At 41.4% G+C, this 12,465-nt stretch overlaps 1 long non-coding RNA gene across 1 annotated transcript in view; it reads left to right on the top strand.

The window, feature by feature from the left end:
- The window catches only part of LOC134342797 (uncharacterized), an 85,844-nt gene extending 74,922 nt beyond the window's left edge, over nt 1-10,922 (top strand). Inside the window, exon 4 of the long non-coding RNA XR_010017098.1 lies at nt 9,436-10,922. This is a non-coding gene — a long non-coding RNA (uncharacterized LOC134342797). The remainder of the gene's footprint in view (nt 1-9,435) is intronic.
- Nucleotides 10,923-12,465: the final 1,543 nt, after the last annotated feature.

Raw genomic sequence — 12,465 nt, 5'->3', positions numbered from 1 at the left:
CATTGGAGGCTTAAACAAAATCTTTGTTTTTTAAACTATTGATCATTCATGCTATCTATCAGATTTATTTCCATATAAATACAGTACAACAGATTACCAAATAACAAGATCTATCCAAATATACTAGATTATTGAGCAACAGATTGGTTTAATAATTACCAGTAATATCACAGGACCTGGTCTCTTCTAAACAAGGTGCTTATAAGATCTTATAAACATACAAATATTTGGTTAAAGGAGTTGCCAAATGCACTTACAGACCAGAAGTTTCTGTGTTGACACCACCTGCAAATTCTCCCCTTTTCTCCCCTTTTCAGAAGTTACATTTTTGTTCAAGCTCCTGTTCAATCGACATTGCAGATTGACAAATGTATGCCATGACAAACTATGTTTTTAAGAAAATATGCATGTACATTATAGTTATATTAAATATTTCCTTTGCTATACTTGGGAAAAGTAAGCTGGTGCATTTTTGTTAATGTAGCTGGTAACAGATTTATCAATTGATGTTTTGGGTCGAGACACTTCATCAGGACTAGAAAGAAATGGGGGAAGTCAGACTATGAAGGTTGGGGAAGGAGAAAAGTAGTACGAGGCGGCAGGTGTTAGGTGAAGCTGGGAGAGCAGGAGGGGTGAAGTAAAGAGCTGGGAAGTTGATTGGTGAAAGAAATAAAGGGCTAGAGAAGGGGGATACTCTTAGGAGAGGACAGAATACCATGGAAGAAAGGGAAGGAGGAAGAGCACCAGAGGGAGGTGAAGGGGAGGTAAGGAGATAAGTGAAAGGAGGAAACGGGAATGAGGAATGGTGAAGGACAGCGGAGCAGGCAATTACCGAAAGTTCGAGAAATTGATGTTCATGCCCTCAGGTTGGAGGTTACCCAGATGGAATAAAAGGTGTTGCTCTTCCAACCCGAGTATGGCCTCATAGTAGCAGTAGAGGAGGCCATGGACTGACATGGGAGAATGGGAAGTAGAATTGAAATGGGTGGCCACTAGGAGATCCCGTTTTTTCTTTACGGATGGAGCGAAGGTGCTCTACCAATCTATGTTGGGTCTCACTGATATACAGGAGGCTACACCGTGAGCACTGGACACAGTATATGACCCTAACAGACTGGCAGGTGAAGTATTGTCTCACTTGGAAGGACTGTTTGGGGCCCTGAATGGTAGTGAGGGAGGAGGTGGAGATGCAGGGTATAGCACTTGTTCCGCATGCAAGGATAAGTTCCAGGAGGAAGATCAGTGGGGAGGGTTGAGTGGAGGAGGGAGTCATGTAGATAGCAATCCCTGAAGAAAGCAGCAAGTGGGGTGGGGGGAGGTGGGTAGGGAAAGATGTGCTTTGTGGTGGGTTCCCAATGGAGATGGCAGACGTTTATGCAGAATTATGGACTCTGAAGCTAGTGGGGTGGTAGGTGAGGACAAGGAGGTGAGGGCAGATGTGTACGAAATGGAAGATATGCAGGTGAGGGCAGCATTGATGGTGGAGGAAGGGAAGCCCCTTTTTTTGAAAAAAGAGGACATCTCAGTTATTCTGGAATGAGAAATGTCATTCCAAGAGCAGATGCAGTGGAGACAGAGGAACTAAGGGAAGGGGGTGGCATTTTTACAAGTGACTAGGTGGGAAGAGGTATAGTCCAAATAGCTGTGAGAGTCAGTGGGTTTATAAAAGATATCAGAAGTTAGACTGCCTCCAGAGATGGAAACAGAGAGATTGAGAAACGGGAGAGAGGTGTCAGAAATGGACCAAGTAAATCTGGGGCAAAGTGGATGAAATCGACAAGCTCAGCATGGGTGCAGGAAGCAGTACCAATGCAGTTGTCCATCCTAGCGCATGAAGAGTTGGGGAGCAATGCCGGTGTAGATATTCCATGTAGCCAACACAAAGGCAGGTATAGCAGGGACCCATGCGAGTGCACATGGCTACACCTTTGATTTGAAAGAAGAGGGAGAAGCTGAAGGAGGAATTATTAAGGGTGAGGACCAGTTCTGCCAGACGGAGGAGCATGGTGGTAGAGGGGAAATGGTTGGGTCTATTGTCCAGAAAGAAGCGGAGAGCTTTAAAGCCCTCCTCATGGGGGATGGAGGTGTATAGGAATTAGACATCCATAGTGAAAGTGAGATCAGGTCCAAGGAACTTAAAGTCAATGAAAAGATCAAGAGCGTATGAAGTGTCATGGATATAGGTAGAAAGAGACTGAACCAGGTGGTTTAAAACAGAATTGAGATATACAGACACATATTCAGTGGGGCAGGAACAGGCAGAAACAATAGCCTACCTGAACAGGCAGGTTTATGGATCTTGGGTAGGAGGTAGAAATGGAAAGTGGTGGGAATGGGAACTATGAGGTTGATAGCAGTGGATGGGAGATCCCTGAAATCGATAAGATCGGTGATGGGATGAGAGAGCATGGCCTGGTGCTACTCAGTGAGATCCTGTTCAAGGGGCAAGTAAAAGGGGGTGTCTGAGAGTTGCTGCCTGGCCTCTGTAGCGGTCAGTCTGCAAGACTGTTACAGCAACTCTCTTATCTGCAGGTTTGATAGTGAGGTTGGGATTGGTGCATCACAAACACAAGAAGATCTGCAGATTCTGGAAATCCAAAGCAACACACACACACACACACACACACACACACACACACACACACACACACACAAGGTGCTGGAGGAACTCAGCAGGCAAGGCAGCATCTATGGAAAAGAGTAAACCATCAATGCCACAAACGCAAGCAAATCTGCAGATGCTGGAAAACTCTCAGGAGGAGGCTTTTCATTCCAGAACAACTGAGATCTTCGTCCACCATCAACACTGCCCTCACCTGCATCTCTTCCAATTTATGCACATCTGTCCTCACTGCATCCTCCCACTGCCACACCAGGGATAGGTTCCTCTTGTCCTCAACTACCACCCCACTTGCCTCCATGTCCAGCACAAAACTCTCTGTAATTTCTGCGGTCTCCAACAGGATCCCACCACCAAGCACATCCTTTCCGCTGCCCCACTTTCTGCTTTCAACAGGGATCACTCCCTACACAACCCTCTTGTCCACTCATCCCACCCCACTGATCTCCTTCCTCATGCTTAAACTTACAAGTGGAACAAGTGCCACACCTGCCCTTATACCTCTTCTCTCACGACCATTCAGGGCCCCAAACAGTCCTTACAGGTGAGGCAACACTTCACTTACACGTCTGTTGGGGTTATCTATTGCATCTGTGTGGCCTCCTGTATATTGGCAAGATCTCACATAGATAGGGAGACTATTTCATTGAGCACTTTCATTCCGTCCACCAGAAAAAGCAGGATCTCCATTTCAATTCTATTTCCTATTCTGACATATCATTCCATGGCCTTCTCTACCATCGCAATGAGGCCACACTCAAGTTGGAGGAGCAATAGCTTATATTCCGTCTGGGTCACCTCCAACCTGATGGCATGAACATGGATTTCTTGAACTTCTGGTCATTGCCCACTCCCTCCTTCACCATTCCCCTTTCCCGTTTCTCCCATTCACCTTATCTCCTTACCTGCCCATCACCTCCCTCTGGTGGCCCTCCCGCTTCCCTTTCTTCCATGGTCTTCTCTCCTATCAGATGCCCCCTTCTCCAATCAACTTCTCATCTTTTTACTTCAGCCTTCCCCCTCTCCCAGTTTCACCTATCACCTGCCACTTTGTACTTCTTCCTCCCCTCCCCCATCTTCTTATTCTGACTCTTCCCCTTCCTTTCCAGTTCTGATGAAGGGTCTCAGCCTGAAACACTTAATGTTTACTCTTTTCCATGGATGCTGCCTGACCTGCTGAGTTCCTCCAGCAGAGTGTGTCTGTGTGTGTAGAGCTTTGGATTTCCAGCATCTGCAGATCTTTTCGTGTAATGGATTTGTCATCCAAGAAGTTTTTTTCATGAACTGTTGGCAACCATAATTAAAAATAATATTACAAGGAACTATATTTGCTAGCTACAGTAATCAAGTAAATTTCTGAAAATATATTTTTAATTTTCAAAATGTTGTAAATGCTTTTTTAGAAGTGTCTGAAAATATCTTTAATTTTATGAACCTTTTCAAAGACTTCAAAGCTGAACATTAATTAGGAGAAGCTTGGCATGATAATTAATTCAATTTGGAATGTGACCCATTCAGCAGGCAGGCCAAGCAAATGTTTGTAAAAAATAATCGCAGTAACTTGATTGCTCTGCATGCAACTTCTAATGGAAAATCCTTTGCCTTTTCGTAAATGCTTTAGCTGGACTGCACCATAGAGGAATCTCAAGGCCAGGTTATCTCACCAATTCTCTCCCACAAATAAAACCCAGACCACGGCAGGCAATCTGGAATAAAATAATTTATTGCAAGTGAGTGTAGGAACAAAGGGTTTTCCAGGTTTCCATAGGGGGTGAATGTACTTTTTTTTTGCCAGGTTTCTGTGCATGCTGGTTCTCTGGTAGAAATTGAGATTGTCCCACCCCCACCGGATTCTTATCCTCTTCTGATCCAATGAGGATGGACAATTTTTTTTTAAATCATTCTTTCTCCCATTGACAAATTTTGAGAAGAAAAAATTTCACTCAAATTTCAGTCCCTTTTCATTGATAAGTTCCAGGGAACTTATTTTTGATTAGCTCTCCATAGCACTACTTTTGGAAGGGGACTGGCAAGATTGCAGTTCACCAAAGGTCCTGGCAGTTCAATGCCATTATACAGCAGTCACTGGGTAACCTGCAGCCATGCAAGATTCCTTATCATGTATGAAAAAAATGGTTTGCATTACTTAGCACTTTTCATTTCTCTGTCAAAGTGTCCCAAAGCACTTTACAGTCAAAAATGCTTTATAATGTAAGATACATTAGTAAGATACAAAGAAGACCCAGAATGATGCTTGACTCAAGAAGGCCAGGGTAACAGGACACTGATATGCTATCTGATGAATTCAGGTCTGAAAGAACATTTAAATTTTTCTTTAGTAGAGCTGGGACAAGCCTGCATCCAGAGAATGGATGGAAGTCCCAAACACCTCTCAACACAATCAAAATAAATTCACCATGCAGCTAAATAAACAGGCATAAATTCTTTCTGTGATTCAAACGGTAATGCAATGTGTTTTTCTTCAAATAAGAAATTTAATAAGAAAAGAATTACATTATTCTGTTGATAACAATCTTGCCTCTCTACATCTTTCTTTCCCCCATTAGTGTACTGCACATATTCGGCATATGTTTAGTAGCTCTTAGAGTGATTACAAATTACTTGCTGGCATGGAGTAATCAAGTTCTTGTTCTTGTGGTTTTTTTAATATATAGTCAAAGTGAAATTTGGTAAGAAAGGCTTTAGTAGCCCTAATGAAGTAATAGGAATTTTTTTCCTTGTAGTTTATTTTCTATAGTCAAAGTGAAATTTGGTAAGAAAAGCTTTAACAGCTTTTTAATTGGCAATTAACCACTCCCTGCAAATTTCATAGTCATCAAGCTAAAAAGTCAAGGAACACCTTCTTAATTATTCAGATATTTAACCCATTGCTGCACACGCAAGCCACATTCTTCAAAAACATGTCCTAAATCTGAAATAGCTCCTAGTAATGTGCACATTAAATGAGAGTAATTTGCCATGTGCACAGACGTATCCAAAGACACTGGGGTAATTACTTTATGTCCCTGTCCAAGTTGCTTAAGTCATTTCCAGGTCTGGAATTGGGCTATTTCTAAATGCCACACCAAATCTACTATAGTAAAAAATGAAGTATTATCAGCTGTCTCCTCACTGACCAGTGACTAGAATAGGGAAGACAATCCAGGTAAAAATCTTGTATATAAATTTTAAAATGTGGATTTATTTCTGACTCACCTTCTTCATGAATAAAACCTCAAAATTTTCTCAGCCAAATTTTGAGTGACCTGAGTTACATTTGAGAGGCCACTAAATATCTATTATAGCGGGACTGAACTTGGGTTGAATTCTCACGTCCATAGTTGATTTAGTTGGAACATGACATAAATGGCATAGGCTATTTGGATCCTCACTTTCATTTTCCATTACAAACCCTCATTTCTAGGAATAACTACTTTCTACAACCTATACAAAATTCAAATCAGAGTCCTTGTAAAATTTCTATGCATTCTTTCAATATTATTGATCGCATTCCCATTGGTAGGTGACCAGAATTATACACAATACTCCAAATTAAGACTCACCAACATCTTATACAACTTCAACATAACATTTCAACTCCCGTACTCAATACCTTGATTTCTGAAGGCCAATGTGCCAAAAGCTCGCTTTATGACCCTATAGAGTGTGACACCAATGCCAAGGATTTATGGATCTGTATTCCCTAATCCCTCTGTTCTACCACACTCCATGTAAATCCTACCCTGGTTTGACCTCCCAAAGTGCAACAGCTTTCACTTGTCTCCATCAAATTTTATCTGCTATTTTTCAGCCCATTTTTTTCAGCAGCTCCAGATCTAGTTTTGATAGGCTTCCTCGTTGTTCACTCAGCCCCCAGCCTTGGTGTCAATTGCAAATTTGCTGATCTAATTTACCATATTATCATCCAGATCATTGATATAGATGACAAACAACAATGGAACCAACACCAATCCCTGTGGCACACCACTACTCACAGTCTCCAGTCAGAGAAGCAAACTTCTACTACCATTTTCTGGCTTCTCCCATGAAGCTAATAAAGAAGCCAACCATCTCATTCTGAATGCCTAGCGACTGAACCTTCTTGACCAGCTTCTCATGTGGGATGTTGTCAAAGGCCTTGCTAAAATCCGTGTAGACAACATCCACTGCCTTTCTTTCATCAGCTTTCCTGGTAACTTCCTTAAAAAATCTCATTCAAATTGGTTGGACATGACCTAGCATGCACAAAGCCATGTTGACCATTTCTAATCAGACCCTGTCCATCCAAATATTGATATATCCTGTCCCTTAGAATACCCTCCAATAATTTAACCTCTACTAACGTCAAATTCACCAGCCTATAATTTCCTGCCTTATTCTTAGAGCCTTTCTTGAACAATGGAACAACATTAGCTACCCTCAGGTCCTCTAGCACCTCAACCATGGCTAAAGACATTTTAGATACTTCTACCAGAGCCCCAACAATTTCTGAACTAGACTCCCACAAGGTGGAGGGCTTATCTTGTCAAGCCCTAGGGACGTCCATCCTAACTATGGTCTTATGGTCTAATCTGCCACAAGACGGCAAGAATCTTCTCTTCTGTAATCCGTATATGATCCATGACCTCACTGCTAATTTTCCTCAGTTCTGTAGATTTTGTGTCCCAAGTAAACATAGATCTCCCCTATTCTTGCTTTCTTTACACCAGGAACAGTGGAGTGTATGGGGTGTCAGGGAGGGGTAGCACCTCTGGTGGGGGAACATGTTGCATCCTTTTCAAGGTGGTTAGTCCACCTTTGGTCCCCACCTGACACTCAGCTCTCACCTTTGGCTTCCCGTAGCTGTTTGCATGCGACAGCGGCCACACCCCGGGCAATGGCTTCGACAAGCCGGCTAAACCAGGTGAGGGTAGCCGACGGGTCTCAAACCCTCGGTGAGATAGGGAGTTGTCCATCCCAGCATGTGAAGACAGACTCCGGCGGACTGAGCGGACGAGACCAATGGAAGGTCCAACAGGCAAGAAGGCGTCTCTGCAAGTGTTGTGGAACGCGTAGAGCATGAAAAGACACAGAAAATGTCCTGGTCATCCAATGCACCTAGTCCCATCTCCAGCCGTCTCGACTCTGTCTTGCCACTGGATCCAGATGGGAATTGGAAAGAGAGAGTGAGGCTGACGCTGCGCAACTCTCCCCCTCACTTAAATCCAAATCACGCGCTAGTCTCGACACCATCATAATGGTGTCGAGGTCCTCATCGACGTTGACGATGGACGAACACACACCGGGAACAGTTCTTTGTTCTACTGACACTAAGCAATAAAAGAATAATGAAAAATAAAGGTAAATTCACAGTTCAGTGAAGTGGTTTGCACAATACTTGGAAACCAAGCATTACCCCAGCCTTATGAAATATTTAAGATCTTTATTTACTTTTGTTTAGTCTTAGTTCCAAATAATCATTCTTCACCTTCCTTCTCTCAGCTATACAGCTATTACTTTGCTTTTTAAAATACTCAGCAGCTCATTGGTTCCATGTGAATTCACAAAGAGTCATAGAGCCATACAACACAGAAGCAGGCTCTTTGGCTTACTATGGCATTACCAACCTATCTATACTAATTCCACTTATCTGAATTCTTATGCATTGGCAATTCAGGTGCTCCTTGAGCCATTTTGTAACTAATATGACGATGCCTGCTTCATCTATTCTAGATTGCAGCCTTCTAAGCCGGAGGTTCCCAGCCATTTTATGCCATTGACCAATACTGTTAAGCAAGAGGTTCAGGGACACCAGGTTGGAACATCTGCTCTGAGCCTTGAACCCATTATCCTAAATTTATGCCTCCTAGTTTTAGATAAATGTTATTGCAAGAAGTTTTATAATATCTATCCTATTTATGCCCTTCATAACTCTGGATTCTGTACCAGGGTCCTCATCACCATCCTCCCCCTCCAGGAAAACAAATCCAATATTTCCAGTCCCTCTTCATAATTGAGTCACTGCATGTCAAGCAACATCCAAGATATCTTCTGATGCAATCAAATCCTTCCTAAAATGTGGCATAAAAACTGTACACAGTATGCCAGTGTTTTATTATGTTATACCATTACTCTACTGAGTAATGAAGACAGCTATCCCATAGCCCTTCTTCACTACCTATCGAGACGTGCAGATACCTTCATGGAGACTGGAACTTGTACACTAAGGTTCTTCTGTTGTGTGACTATACTTTTTGAATAAATACTCAATTTATCATGTTACTTATTCGTAATTATAGTCATCAAGTCTATAATACCTCAACTATAAGTTCATATTTTAATTGTTATGAGAAAAGTAAGTACCTCTTGGCTAGATTCCCCAATATATCAGCAGGACTCCAGGAGATGTACAGAGTCTGTTAATACTAGACTGTTAATATCAGTCTGTTAATACTGTTATTGAACATGGTACTTTATATAAATTGCATATAGTTAACAAATAAGTCTTCTATAAATTAATTTTCAAATTTGTTAATGCTGGTCATTTACCGTCTATAATCAATGACTACCTTATTAGGCACAGGAGCTGTCTAATAAAGAGGCCACTGAGTGTATTTTTGTATGTTTGTGATCTTTTGGTGCTGTGGCCCATTCATGATGTGTTCTGTATTCAGAATGTTCTTCTGCACATCACTGTTGTTGTGGTTATTTGAGTTACTGTCACTTTCCTGTCAACTTGAACCAGTCTGGCCATTCTCCTCTGAACTCTCTCATTAACAAGATGTTTTCACCTACAGAACTACTACTCACTATTTTTTGTTTGTTTTGCACTCTAGAGACTGTTGTGTGTGAAAACCTCAGGAGTTCAGCAGATTCTGAGATACTCAAACTACTCCGTCAGGAAGCAACAATCATTCCACATCAAAGTCACTTCGATCACATTTCTTTCCCCATTCTGATGTTGGATCTGAACAGCAACTGAACTTCATGACCATGTCCGCATGCTTTTATGCATTGAGTTGCTGCCACGTGATTGACTGATTAGATCTTTGTATTAACGAGCAGGTTGACAACTGTACCTAATAAAGTGGCCACTGACTCTATGTCATTCAAGATAGGGGAATAAAACACAATGCAAAGATCCAATGGAAAGAAATGAAAACCCTCTGAGAATGAATCTGAGCATGTTGACTAATGCTACAAAGTGAATTATATTTAAGTTTAATTACACAGCTGCGCACTGAGATCAGAGTAAATTGGGAGTTGTCACTTTCCAAATATCAGAGCTTTTCCTCATCAGTTTCCAAGGGCTGTCACATATACTCAGTGGCCACTTTATTAGGTACACCTTACAAAACAGTCTGGTCTGCTGCTGCTGCTGCTGCACCCGACCACTTTAAGATTCACTGTGTTGTGCATTCAGAGATACTTTTCTGCACCCCACTGTTGTAATGCATGATTATTTGAGTTACTGTCACATTCCTGTCAGCTGAACCATTCTGACCATTCTCCTCTGACCTCTCTCATTAACAAGACATTTTTTCCCCACTAAACTGTTGCTCAAAGGATGTTTTTGTTTTTCCACACCATTCTCTGTAAACTCCAGAGACCGTTGTATGTGAAAATCTCAGGAGTTCAGCAGTTTCTGAGATACTCAAACCACCCTGTCTGGGAGCAACAATCATTCCACAAAGTCACTTCGATCACATTTCTTTCCCCATTCTGATGTTGGATCTGAACAGCAACTGAACTTCATGACCATGTCCGCATGCTTTTATACATGGGAGTTGCTGCCACATGATTGGCTGATTAGATCTTTGCATTGATGAGCAAGTGTACCTAATAAAGTGGCCACTGCTAATACTAATATTAAAGTCATGTAACTTAGTCCAGGCATTGACACCCAGTAACTTTGACTGCTGGGGTCATTTTAATTTTAATTGCACACTCAAGTCAAAATTGTGTTACTATAAAGTTAGGAGTACAATTGCATTCTACTTCTGAGATCAGTAAGTTTTTATTTGATTGTACGTTGTCAATTTTGTGTTTGCAACACTGGCTACAAGGATATTATTAATATCTGTATTATTAAAATTGTTTTATGACCTCGTTTTTTTGAAATAAATAGCATTTAATCATTGTATGGATGATACCCAAAGATTAGTAAAGGTTTTGCAAATAATTTATGAATATATGAAATCTGAATCAAAACAGCCATAAAGTAGGCTTGTCAGTTTTACAGGAGTCATAAAGTAGCTAGTTTTTGTAAAGATGTGCATATATTAATCTTTCAGGCAGTAAGTGAATTGGATGCCAAGCTCACGTCAAGGAATTAAGCCTGCAGCACCACTCAGTGGAATGATTCAGAAACCGTATAGCTTTTAAAAATAAAGGTTCTTTTATATATTCAGCCTTTTAGGCTGGGGAAATGCTGTACGTTGTGCAGACTAGTAAGGCAAAGAAATTAGTACAGAGAGAGGGGAACAGGTGAAGGAATCAGAGTATCAGCTGTAACTGAAAATGATTGCAAGGAGGCAATGTTATTATGAAAAGAACATTAATTTGAATAGAAGCCTGCTGGAAAAATCAAAATCAGGTGCATTGCCACTGATAAGATGTTAAATTTGTTGCTTTGCAGCAGCAGTATAGTGCCAAGGCTCAAAATTACTATAAACTACAATTTAGTCTGGGGTGGCATGATAGTGTAGTGGTTAGAACAATGCTTTACAGTACAGGTGACCTGGGTTCAATTTCCGCCGCTGCCTGTGAAGAGTTTGTATGCTCTCCCAGTGAGTTTCCTCCAGGTGCTCCGGTTTCCTCCCACAGTCCAAAGACTTACCAGTTGGTAGGTGAATTGGTCACCGTAAATTGTCCCATAGGCTATAGGCTTTGAGCCAATAGCCTATAGGTTTTGAGCCAATAGCCTATAGGGGGACTGAGCAGCACGGCTCAAAGAGCTGGAAGGGCCTACTCTGCACTGGATCTCAATCAATCAATAAAATAATGCAAAGATAAGGAAATAATGAGGTAGTGTTCCTGGATGATCAGAAACCTGGTGGCAGAAGGAAAGAAACTCTTTCTGAATGATTAAATGGGAGTCTTCAGGCTCCTGTACCTCCTCCTTGATGGTAGTAATGAGAAAAGGGCATATGCCAGATTGTAGAGGTTCTTCATGATGGATGTTGCCTTTTTTTTGTATATGTATGGGAAGTACTGTGTAAGTGTCTTAAGCACATGTAAAAAAGATTCTGTAAAGCAAAGATGCTTTCAAATACAATGAAATGTAAAATTTCTAAATATCAAAAATTCTACTATAAAGAGCAGTAAACAATAAAAAACTAGATTCTCTTAGATAAGAAGAGTGAAGCTTTATAAGAATGAAGTTGGGACCAGTCGGGCACCTCTCTGATGGTATTGTATAATGTATGTGGATCTACTTGTACTTCTCAGCATTGGGGATTCCATTAATTCTGACCAGATCACCTACTCCATTTGCAGAAATGCACTCCCAAACCTGCAGGGGACATCTGCGTGCTTCACTGTTCGCTGCAGATTCTCAACCTTTAGCACTCTCCATCTCTTCTATGGAGAGACTGCTTCTGTTTGAGCCAAAAATGTCAAATTTTAACTTAATAGTCTCCAGCACTTGCTGACATTGTTCAACAACCCAGATCTTGTGTTTTTCTGTGTAGGGCAAGTCTCTTGGTTTCGTTTCCACTTCTGAGGAATGGCTTTGTTTTTTAAAAACAGCAATTCTTTCATTAAAACTACTTCTGACAAGACTTCTCCAGACTGTAGAGGGGTGTACTTGATTTCCAGTGGTTTCTGTGAGCTCAGAGATGATAACAGTCCTGGACGTCTTCCGA

This window comes from Mobula hypostoma, chromosome 2 (genome assembly GCF_963921235.1).
Source record: "Mobula hypostoma chromosome 2, sMobHyp1.1, whole genome shotgun sequence".
NCBI classification, from domain to species: Eukaryota; Metazoa; Chordata; class Chondrichthyes; order Myliobatiformes; family Myliobatidae; genus Mobula; species Mobula hypostoma.
This window is presented reverse-complemented; position numbering and strand designations above follow the sequence as displayed.